Below are 12,966 nucleotides of genomic sequence, written 5' to 3'. Positions count from 1 at the left end.
AGCCATAAGAATTAAACCATAATAAAGTGAAGAAAAGAACATATCAGCATAGTAACCCCTTCACTGGGGTCAATCCTATTAACCCCGTTAGTTTTGTTAATCAGCAATTTCGTCATTGGTTGCATCATGGTGTTTGTATAATGAATCAATGAAGAGAGGGCCGAAACCCGATTTCTGCTAGTATAGCTTGAGATTATCAGAAAGATACTTTAGTGAACAAATATGCATTGATCCCAGAATACAGTGTGTTTCAGACAAAAGCCCAGCATATACACTACATGGAAGAAAGTCATTGGACACCACATGTCAACAGAAACCATGCGTGTATTCACAATCAATAGGGGGTAGGTAACCTTTTTGCAGTAATAACAGCAGCTACTCGTCATGGTAAACTTTCCACAAGTTCGTGTAGCGCACATACTGGGATATTGTGCCATTCCTCCTGCAGTACAGTCACCAACTGTGGTAGTGTAGAAGGGCGAGGCGATCACGACCGCAACCTGTGCTCAAGTTCGTCCCACAGATGTTCTATGGGGTTCAGATCAGGGCTTTGCGCAGGCCACGCTAGTCAGGTGACGCGATTTTCATCATACCACTCCATTGTAGCCCTCGAAACATGACACGTCGAAACGCCACAACATAGGTAACATGGAGTTATCCAGATTATCTCGATAGGTCGCCAATGTCCTGTTCCCATGCACCTGTACGAGTGGGCCCATGCCATGCCAGCAGAAACAACCCCAGAACATGGTGCCTCCACCTCCAAATTTTACTGTTGGCACTATACATTCGGGTAACAGGCATTCTCCAGGCAATCTCCATACCCACACTCTCCCATCTGATCGAAACAATGTGAAGCGTGATTCATCGCTCCATAGGACTGGTTTCCATTGCTCCACCGTCCAGTTTTTCCGCTCCTTACACCAACAAAGTCTCTGTCATGAATTGTTTTTTTGTGATCAGAGGCTTGTGAGTCGCAGCTCGACCATGATAACCAAGTGCGTTTCCTGTCCGTCATTTTATCAGCAAATGATCTGCTACGACGCTTGCTTCCATATTTTTACATGTAGGAAGAGTTCATATTCACTTTGTCAGGAAGATTCCATTATTTCAGAGTTAAACCAGGGTGTCCAATGACTTTCTTCCACATAGTATAGTATGTTTGCGTGGTTGGTCTTAAGGTGGCCATACACAGGTCCGACTTGTCTGATGCACAAGTCAGACCTGTTTTGCTTTGAACTCCCCTGGCAGCTCCAAGGAGGACACCTACCGACTTGGCACTTGCATGTGATTTATTGCATGTAAAAGAAGGTAAGGGGGGGGGGGGTGTACTAAAAAGCACCAGCGATGTGCCACTGATGGTGTTGCACATAAGATCTCTAAGATCCGATTCAATGCACACAGGAACGCACATTGTATCCGATCTGATGTCAAACACCTCAGATTTGAGAGACGTTTTCACCCGATATATGGGCCCAATCCATTGGAATTGGGTGAAATCGGACCTGTGTATGGGGCACCTTCACACTTATATAACCATTTCTTTATTCCATTCTCTACATTTACATTTCATTGTAGTATCTGGAATAGTATAAATATTTTATTCATTACTGCATTACTAACATTTACATCTTTTTCATTTAAACTTTTACACTTCTCCTAAAATGCTGCTCTTTTAACATTGTTTTTCTAAATATAACAGGCATCTAGTCTTAACACAAACCTGTAATTGTTTTAAGTAGTGAAGAGATGTTTTGCATCTATTTCTTAAGATTTGCAATTTATTTTAATTTATGGTCATTTGGACATGTTTTCTTTCGGGTAAATTCGGGGGTTCACTCAGATTTTGTAGTGGCATATTTTCTGACCCATTTACAGCATCGGGTGTGGTATAACACACTGACAGTTGGGATTCCGACAGTCAATAGCCAATCCCGACTGCCCGGACTGCGGGGAAGGGGTTTTATTTGATTTTGTAAACATAGGGTTTTAATGTCCTTATCTGTATTTCCAGATTATTTTTCTGTAAATGTTTTGTTTACCCACTAGCAGTACAGAACATTCACTCAGGTTCATACATCAAAAGGCTCAAGATTTGAATACTCTATAACCATTTGGCATACCTCACAACGTTCTGTAGACAGAAAGGGGGCACGACCTTGTGGTTAGAGGGCATGGCCTTGTGGGGTTGCTTTTCCAGTCTTTTTCCTCAACTCCTATTTGTCCCGAATCTACTCTAGCTACAAAATTTTTGCTTGTTTACTTAATAATGGAATAGATGTTATTCATACGTTTATTTTATACCCAAAGGGTTGACATGAAAAAGGGACAGTGGTTCCCAAACTGTGTGCCATAGCACCCTGGAGTGGCTCGGGACCCTTGCATTTGTGTCTCCGGTTGGTTGCCCAGGACCAACGCAAATTATTTATGGTCATTGTAATAGGCAAAACCAGTGCTGGTAGCTGGCAATCATAAACTATGTAGACAAACAGAATCCAGTCCCTCCCCACATAATTAAACCTAACAATAATGACACATAAACAAAATTTAATTAATTTAATATTTTTTTAAAATAAATTTCTCAATACAAAACTTTAATCCTAGGAGTGCTGTGAAAAGCTTTAGATACTCCAGGGTGCCGTGATTCCAAAAAGATTGGGAACCACTGCAGCAGGGTCAAAATGAAAATGGTCAAAATGTCAACAGGGTCAAACTGTATCCATTTTGGCATAGAGGATGCACTGCATATAATAGTGTGCTGAGCCTTCTGATAATGCGTGCCAGAAGCATGGCACGCTTTACATTAATTGACACTGACAGTTGTTGACATTGACCAACAATTTCTACTTTTTGCACTTTGACCTTGTGAAACTGTTGACCTATTGCATGTCGATCTCTTGGGCTCAACCTATTGACTGTCTATCTAGATACGGCCTGTCTAATAATCCACACCTCTAAGCACCATCCACTGTGGCAGTTAACCAAGCCTAATGGCGCTCAAAAAAAAACAATTTTTGAGCCAACCAATACTGAAATACAATAAAAAGACTAGTGATGGCCATCAAGGATCAATGGTTAAACATCATGGGAGGTCTGAAACTGTTGGCAAATACTTTTACAATATATAGTCGGAAGCCGAAGTCTATGATGGTGCAAATAAGGGCCACCAAAGATTATCTATCCATGGTTATCTCAGAGATGGTTGTTGCGTAAACACTCTGCTGCTCAAATTTCACAAGATGTTTGTGAATAAATTATCTTCCTAATCCACAGTTGTAACTATGGAAACAATACAGTGCAGTCACTACGCCATGGTGTGTCAGGGGTTGGGATGTACCAAGCAGCGGCGGTACATCCCGCCACCCATCGCACTGATGCTCACCGCATATGTACTAACATGTGCGGTGAGCAACGCAAAGGGCAACTCTCCCAATAAGAGCTGCCCTTTGCGATCCCGTGGCTGCCTAGACTTCCTCGTTTCTAACGGGGAAGTCCAACTGCGCATGTGCACAGTAATTGGTGGCTGCAGGGCATGCTGGGAGGGATCCATGTCAGATCTCACACAGCAGCACTGCGAAGAGAAGCCCATAGGCTTCTATGGTAGAGATGGCTAGTGAATCGCTGCCTCGACTCAGTGACTTGAACCATTAAGCTGAATACATGATTCGAGTTAGTCACTGTGGCAAGAGCCGAGACAGCAGCAGCAGCATTATAGCATAGTAAACTCAGCCCCTCCTCTCTGAATCGTCAGGCTCTGCAGGAGAAAGGAGAGTGCAGTAACAGCTGAGTCCAAGTTAAGTCTATGAAGTTAAGTCTATGCTGGGAGCCGTGCACTGTCTCCCTGTGCCTGCAATTCCACACTACTCATGAGCCCAGCCACTGTCTTACTTCCTGTCTGCCGGCACACAGCACACACTGAGGGACAGAGACTCTGCAAGTCCCTGAGTGTGCTGTGAGCCGTGCACTCTCTCCCTGTGCCTGCAATTCCACACTACTCATGAGCCCAGCCACTGACTAACTTCCTGTCTGCCGGCACACAGCACACACTGAGGGACAGAGACTCTGCAAGCCCCTGAGTGTGCTGTGAGCCCTGCACTGTCTCCCTGTGCCTGTAATATCATATGAGTAGTGACTTGAGAGCCGAGTCACTGTCTCAACACGCTGAGCCATGCGGCTCAACTCATTCCAATGAATCATCTTGCCCATGACTATTCTATGGGGTTACGCCTCCTGCAGCAAAGCCTCTCCGGGAGGGGCTGCAATGCATTTCTAAATGCAGTAAAACCCTCTGAAAACAGGGTTTTTACTGCATTTTTTCTTTAGTACATCCTGTCCAGAGTCTGATAAGTCAATGACCCCTCCAATACAATGATGTGGGGTATATATAGGCATGATTAGGCAGTAAGGGGTATGTTGACAGAACTCTCCAATTCCTCAAACGTAAAAAAATAAATATTTCCAGTAATGAAGAAAAAACAGCAACTGATTAAGACATGAACTGTGCACAATTAATAACATTTGTGTTAACATATTTTCAAATATTTATTTTGAAAGTAATTTTCATTTCCTATTCAATTTTATATATACCAGACTTTATTTAAAAATCATTTTTTCCTGTATATTCTGTCCGAAAATCCAATTTTCAATTACACAGCAAATGGGTATGCTTGTGTTTTTTCATACCAAGGAAGTAATTGCTTTCTTCGGGGGGGGTTCTGTCACAAAACAAAAGTGTATTGTGTTATTTTCTGACAGGCTTCTTACTCTGAAACCATTTGTAAATTAGCCCATTTTAAAGAACAAACGTTTTGAAATTAAATCTAATGTGGGTGTTGGGCATCTGCATTTCATCAAACTAGATAGCTGGCTGCAAGCCAATATAGAAGGCAAGGGGGTTATGTTATAACTTGCGAGATGTTGCGAGAGGAATTCAGCCCGTATTTTTAAAGTGGCATTCATTTAAAAGGCTGGTTTTGCCTTTTAACCCCTTCCCGACCGGGCGTTTTTTGTTAACTTTTCTTTTTTTTTTCCTCCTCGCGTTCAAATAAGCGTAATTTTTTTAATTTTCCGGCTATATAGACACATGAGGGCTTTTTTTTTTGCGGGACAAGTTGTACTTTTTAATGGTACCATTTACTATACCGTATAATATTCTGGGGAATCAGGAAATAATTCAATGTGGGTCGTTACGATTCCGGTGATACCAAACTTATATAGTTTTCGTTACGTTTTACCACTAAAAAAAAAATAGAAAATTTTACGGTTTTTCTAATTTGCGTCGCGTCGCCATGTTCTGCGGCTTATAACTTTTTTATTTTTCCACCTACGTACCTGGGTGAGGGCTCATATTTTGCGGGCTGAGGTGTACTTTTTAATTAATACCATTATGGGATATGTGCGACTTTCTGATCTCTTTTAGTTACATTTTTTTGGGTAGGCGATGCGACCAAAAAACGTAGTTTTGGCGTTGGGAATTTTTTTCCGTTTACGCCTTTAACCGTGCGGGATAACTAATGTTATATTTTAATAGATCGGACTTTTAGGAACGCGGCGATACCAAATATGTTTATTTTTTTTATTTTTTATTTATTTTTATTTGTGAAATGGGGAAAGGGGGGTGATTTGAACTTTTAATATTTTTTTATTATTTTTTTATTTTTTAACTTTTTTTTTTTTTTTTTTTTTAACTTTTACTACAAGGCCCCCTAGTGTACTTGACCACTAGGGGGCGCGATCGCCTGTACTAGGTTCAGCCATAGAGCTCTATGGCTGAACATAGTGATTTTCAGCACTTCCTATTACATCCTGCCTCAGGCAGGATGTAATAGGAATGCTGACATGGCCAGCACAGGGGTCTACATTAGACCCCTGGCTGCCATGGCAACCGATCGGCACCCTCCGATCTCGCCGCGGGGGGCCCCGATCGGTGCCGGAGGTTGGCGCCCCCCCTCCGATCAGCTATTTAAGCACTGCGGGCGCTTTGCCCGCGGTGCTTAAAGGGTTAAACGGCCACGATCGGCGAACTCGCCGCTCGTGGCCGTGAGAGCAGGTACCTGGCTGTAATATACAGCCATTACCTGCTCTCTTTCAAGCCAGCTCACTCCGTGAGCTGGCTTGATTCCCCCGCAACCGTCATATGACGTACATGTACGTCATATGTCGGGAAGGGGTTAAATAATTGACACTTTAAAAATATGGTCAGGCTCGCCGATATAGCGCTCGTGACTGCTTTTGCAGAATATTACATTATTCTTTGTCTATGTAAAATAGAATTAGTAATAAGTGGTCATTCAATGTCTTATATTAATAATTATTTACTTTACCAATCTCTATCTCTTTGTAAGAGCTGGTTATGAACCGTTCAACAGTGAATAGATTAAAAGACAGTATACATCCTTTAACCCTTCTCAGTCCAAATTGGTTTTGCAATTCAAACAGTCTGGTTTAAATGTTTAAATTAGTTGTAATTTTTACTTTTTTTTATAAAAAAAAAATGGTCTACATTGAATGTTAAACGATGTTAATGTTCTTATTTTAATGTGGCTCACCATTGGATCTGCTACTAGCGCTAGGGCTGTTGAGCCTGACTAGATGTTCATACCTCCCAACTTGAGTAGAGTTGAAGGAGGGACAGAGCAAATTTGGGGTGTGTGGACTAATTAAAGGGGCGTGGCTTATACAAGTGGCTCGTCCACAAGGCCACGTCCCCATTTTGATGCTTTGTGGGCATGACCCAGAGGCTCTGTGAGCCTCTAGCCATGCCCCCAGCCCCCTCACCGCGAGACACTGCCGGCCACGGGAGGGACCGGTTTTCGGGGACATTCCCGCAGTAATCGGGACTGTTGGGAGGTATGGATGTTGGACCTGAAAGGGTTGAATGTTGAGGTCACTGTATGGGTGAGTGACTACTTATCATCCAGGAAGTTCAAAATACATGACACTTCTCCCTTTTTGTCATAAAAACATGAATGACAAAAAATGGCATAGTGTAATCCATTTTTAATACAGACAGAGACAAACAAATAAAACAAGTAAAAGTAAAATCTAAATTCTTGTTTCACTGATTTTACTATTACATTTACTTGTTTCTTTTAAACTATCCACTGTTGAATAGCTTATATGTTAATGTATTTATGGAAAGGAGACACCATCTGAATTGGATACTGTGTTTATCATATTCTTATTTCTGGTCTAGTGGAGAGGGATCACTTCTTAGTTAACCAGGGCCAGTGCAATGTTTCTTGGTGACCTAGGCAAAGCTACAGTTCCACCCCTGCTCCTGCAACACCCTCTGCCCTCCGCTGCACAGTGACAGCACCTGTCATGTCAGTGTTGCCGTTGTGGTGGGCCCCACTAGAGAATGGTGGCTGTGGTTGATAAGTCTCACAGCCACCACAAGCATCATGTAGTTGTAGATGAAGGATGTCTCTTTTAGAGACATTCTTAATTCTGATGGTAGGCGACCTCAGTGGCACCACCTAGTAGCCGGTACCAATAGGCAGCTGCCTAAAGCTCCCTAATTGTTGCGCTGGGTCCTGTCGGTATCCTTTATGAGGGGCTGCAACTCAAGTTGAGCATTCTTGAAACCTTTATTCTATATTTTTATTAGAGATGTGCAAGTTCGGATTTACCCATATAACACAACAGGATCTGATTGGCTATTCAGCTGTCACATATTTTGGAGCAAAAACATGGCACAGCTGATAGCCAATAAGATCCCATTTTGAAGTCCGGCTAAATCCGGACCTGCACAGCTCTAAATTTATTCATAGATTAAAGGTTATCAAAGCCGCTATGGAAGAAGGGAAGAGCGACTGTCTGATAATGAAAGTGGCTCCAAGTTTGATAACCAATCTATCCTGACCATTTTTCAGGCTGTGGACAATTCCTTCTCAGTACCCTAAACTGAACCCTTGTTTTTCGAACAGTTGCTACATCAGTGGACGTTCGCTTCTACATTTCATTTTTAGCATTTTGTTTTCCTATACTGTATAATGTTTGATGGGTTATTGGTCCATGCTGGCCAACTTTTTATGTAAATGCACTTTAGTGTTTGTATATGTGATTGGTTGGTACCGTACTATTACTGCTACAGCGTACCAGTTTAGTACCTTTGCACATGACTCTCCCTTATACCTAATTCCATGCTTGTCTCCGGGAGGGATCAGGTTATGGGGCTAAATGTGATGCAATTCTGCATCACCAAGCAACCTTATCAGCCCGCTTTACGTGTACGAGTGGACAGTTAGCAGGTGGTAGTAATGGATTTTGGGAGGCTTAGATGCTCTTTCCTGAGTCAGGCATTCCCACTCGAGATTCCCGGGAGTTCCAGGACAGAAGGTAAGTGTAAATAGTTCCCCCTATTTAAAGAAACTTTAAGCAGATTAATATGAGATATTTCAAGAGCAACTTTTGTTGTTATTTAAGATTACACTTATCTGTTCTTCCAAGTTGCCAGGAAGACTACCAGTATTTTGGGTAAGCTATCCTATGGCATCTCCAGTAACATGCCACGAGGATGCGGTGTATGGTGCCAGGACCCCTGCAGTTGCTCCTGTGACCCCCTCCCCCTTCCAGAATCTCCTGGAGAGGAGTCCCATAAAGTAGACCATCATATTTAAGATTCATATTTCTGTTTAGTGAAAGTGTTTCATGTGGCATAAAAACTCACCCTATACTGTCATTTTCCTGTTTAGTGAATCTATGGCACTAGGCAAAGCTGTGAGGCCAGAAAAGGTGAAACTAATCTCTAGCTCATCTTATACACGGCTTCCCATCCCTGCTTCTTATCATGCGGGCAGTCACATTGCTCAGCTATGTAATGATGCTAGGAATTTTCATAATATCTACTATGTGGAGTGATAACAAACAATCCCTGTACTGAAATGTTATCTTAATAAACATTGTGCAATGAAGGTATCGTTCCTCTGCAATCTGTTTATAGACTTTAAAAATAATTGCTGTGCATGTAGCATGTTTAGTAACAAAAATACCTGCATCTAAAAGTAAATGAAAACCATGGTCATAATAGTTTACCCTATAATAACGAACATGAGACTGGATAGAAAATGGCCACATCCTTTAGTTAGATTTCAGATTTTTCCTGGAGACAGGCTTACTGGGTAGCCAAGCACCCCCAGTGACTACAGATCCTGTATCTCATAAACAAACCCAAAGGGTTTTGTGCTGAACAAACTGGTCACCCATTGCTCTGTCCTAGTGACTGTGTTTAAAGGGATCCCTTCAAGCAGTGGTGTAAGTTTGTTCATTCCAGTTGCCCGGAGGCAAGATAACACCTCCCCCCCCCCCCCCCCCCCACACACACACACACACACACACACACACAAACACAACCTGAAATTATCTATTGATCTATCTCTCTGGTGAGAACACATATATATTTTAGAACTCAGCCACAGAAGTGATATCAATGGCTTTTAATTAATTAATTTAAACATGCATGGGAGTAGGGGTGCCCCCTTGGGAGCAGAAGCCCAGTGGCAGATGACTCCATTGCTAAATTGACCCAATCCACCTGAATTGGGTCAAATCTGACAAAATATCACAAGTGTAAGGGGCCCTTAAGTCTTGTGTGGGCCGCAAGTCCTATAAAAAATTTCCGGTACTTGTTTTGTTTCGCGGCGGCAGCATGGCCGCACATCTGAGTCCCCTTGCGGGGCTCGCTGTGCTCGCCAACGCTATCTAAAATCAACTCCATGCCAACGTGGATAGTGGGGGTATGAACTATCCACATTGGCATGGAGTTTATTTAGGTTCTTTTAGAAAGTTTGCCGAGCGCCGAACCCGGAAGTAGCGCGCGGCCATGCTGCTGCCGTGAAACTAAACAACTACCCAACTTGAGTTATTAGTAAAACTATATTATACAGTGTCTATTTAGCCTTCAAATTCACATTCTGACACAGAGAATAAGCTGAAATTCACATTTGATACAGGGAATAAGCCGAAATTCACATTGTGACACACAGAATGAGCCAAAATTCACATTGTGACACAGGAAATGAGTATAAATTCATTCTGACACACGGAATGAGACAAAATTCACATTGTGAATAAAGACTAGAATTGCCTCAGTGTGGCTTGTCTGATTGCTGCCATTGAGTGTATATGTTCCCTCATATAACCCATCTTCTATGGACTGTAATTGCCTCAATGTGGCTTCTTAATTGCCAGCATAGAATGTATAAGTTCCTGCATATTGCCCTTCTATGGAAAGGGAAATAGCTAGCATACATGTTTATGTCTATTATAAGCAATAGCAGCATCGTTGTTAGGCCTGGCAGCTTTTCTGGTACTGATAGTACACTTGATTTCCTTAGTAATGACCAGAAAGTATGTCAGTATATCTCCATAAATTACTGATCCTGACTTCTGTGCCTATAAATAGGAAATTATCCATAGAAATACATACACCCTGTTTACCTGATTCTTCTTACTTTACCACCCATTCCAAGAGTTGGCTGAACACTTAAAATAATTAGCAGTATAAAACACATGCCAAATAACATCCTATACATTTGCAGTCTGGCAAATAGAAAGAAGAAGAGTGTATGGGGACTTGGGAGTAATTGAAAGGCCGCTTTTTATGACCAGTTTTGCCATTAATGCGCCATTTCCTAAGACTGAATGTTTGCACTGCTTTGTCAAAAGTGGAAGTATACTACCTAGTGTAATTTGTGGTCTGATTATCATTGACTATCCACCCTTTTGTGTAAGATAGGTGTGCAATCATTATAAACTTCATAGACCCTTTATTGACATTTGTATTTAACCAAAGAGCGATATTCACAAAGCAGCACTGCCAGACGCACAAAAAATATCCCACTAGCATACCTCCCAACTTTTCTGCATGTCGAGGAGGGACAAATGCATGTGCCCGGAATTAGGGGTGTGGCTTGTAATTGCATTGTCCCACAAGACCACGGCCCCATTTTAACGCTGTGGTGGCATGGCCCAGAGGCTCTGTGAGCCTCCAGCCATGCCCCCAGCTCCTCTGGCTGCAGAAATAGACACTGTGCGCATGCGCACAGTGTCTATTTACCGCTGGCCAGCAACCGACAGGGGGGACTCCCAACTGCCCCGCCTGCCGCGGGACACTGACGGCCACAGGAGGGATGCGGGAACTTGACGTAAACCATGACGTTCCAGCGGCAATCGGGACGGTTGGGAGGTATGCACTAGTGTTGTATTTAAGTTACCCTCTCTACCAGGAATGTCCATCCTCCTAAGGCATAATAAACCCTTCCCTAAGGAGCTAAACCTTTTTCTACTTAAAATAAAATAAAGTCCATGCCCTAACATCCAACATATTTTCTAGCTGTTACAGCATTTTAGGACCTCTGTTCTCGCCATTCCCCGTCCTTGCCCACGGCTGGCAGTGTTCTCATGTCGGAATTTGCAATTTGGGCAGGGTTTAACAGTAGATGGTGGCGCAAGCGAGAACGACAAACAAAAACTGCAGAGGGTAGTGAAGACTGCGGAAAGGATCATAGGAACCGACCTCCCCCCGATAAGGGATCTGTTCTCATCCAGGGTAAGGAAACGTGCTGAGAAGATCGCAAACGACAAGCTGCATCCTGGTCACAACCTGTTTGACATCCTACCATCCAGAAGACGGTTCAGGTCCATCCCCGTCAAAACGTCCAGATCCGCAAGAAGCTTCTTTCCGTTAGCCGTCCATCACCTGAACAATCCAATCAAAGCGAATGCAATCCCAATATCAACAGCCAAACAACGTGTCCCTACTTGGCGACCTGACCACCATAGTCGTAGCTAGAAATTAAATGCTTGTAATGTCTTTATGTAATATATGTAATGTCTCCCTCCCCCCCCTTTTCATCCCTGCTTGATGCTGCACTGTAATCCACAAAAAATTCCTAGTGTGCGCAAGCACACATGGCCAATAAAGTTGATTCTATTCTATTCTAGATACATCTCTAAGTGCACAAATCAGACTCTTTCATTTGTTGAACTGGAATATAACAGTTCAATTACATAATTAAAAAATCTAATCTTCTTTTGTTGTTCTCAACAAGCTTGATATTTTGTTTCAGTCCCTTTCAAAGACCTATGTCCAAATAATTAGACATGCAGTATCGACCTTTAAGGGTGTATGCTTACTCACAACAAGAATGGTGCTTATCACAAAATCAATTTGGCTCATTTTTCTCCCAGTCTTCCTTTGTCTTTATTGACGGACTCATATAAAATAACAACGGTATACAGTATACCGTTGTGTATTATATAACAAAAAGGCTGGGACTGCTTTATACAGATACAAATTACTTCCTTAGAAAAAAAATGTCAACCAATAGCCTTTTTCAACACAGCTTGGGTTGAAATGACCTCTTATGAAAACCTACTATATATTTGCAGGATTGATGGTCTCTATGGGTCTTCATCTCCACCATTCCCACTTTGATGCTGGTTGTCATCTTTGACTAGTAGGAACGAAAGCAGTGGCAGCTCCAGAGGTGTGAGTACAGTTCAAATTTAAATAGGGGCAGCCACACCAACTGCCATTCCAACAACTGGTAGGAAGTAATTAGATGTGTACAGCTGTTCAATAGTTATGTATTTGAGTTTTTTTAATACGGAAAAGCCTTTTGCTTAAATAGATGGTATACTAAACAATGTTATATCCCTTTGTTATTTGCTATGTTTTGCCTATTCATATGTGGGGATTGTCTCTGGTTTCCGGACCTTTCCATTATCTTATATACATGAAGTCTAGTCTCTCTTGATGTAGACCACCTTCCTTGTAGTGACCTATTCCTACACTCTGTAAGTGCCTCCACCATTGTTTAATCTCTGCCTGGTTATGGGAAGTTCTTCCTCCACATATACCCTATGCTACTTCTGCTGGAATCACCTGCCTCCAGGGAACAGAGACACTTCTGCTCACAGAGTGATATCTGGACCTGTGACATCTTAAGGCGGTGACAACAG

General features: G+C 42.3%; 1 protein-coding gene across 6 annotated transcripts in view; it reads left to right on the top strand.

Moving 5' to 3' along the window:
* The window catches only part of SEMA4B (semaphorin 4B), a 254,134-nt gene that overhangs the window by 97,804 nt on the left and 143,364 nt on the right, over window positions 1-12,966 (top strand). The window lies entirely within an intron of this gene.

This window comes from Crinia signifera, chromosome 4 (assembly GCF_055691185.1).
Source record: "Crinia signifera chromosome 4, ASM5569118v1, whole genome shotgun sequence".
NCBI lineage: Eukaryota > Metazoa > Chordata > Amphibia > Anura > Myobatrachidae > Crinia > Crinia signifera.
This window is presented reverse-complemented; position numbering and strand designations above follow the sequence as displayed.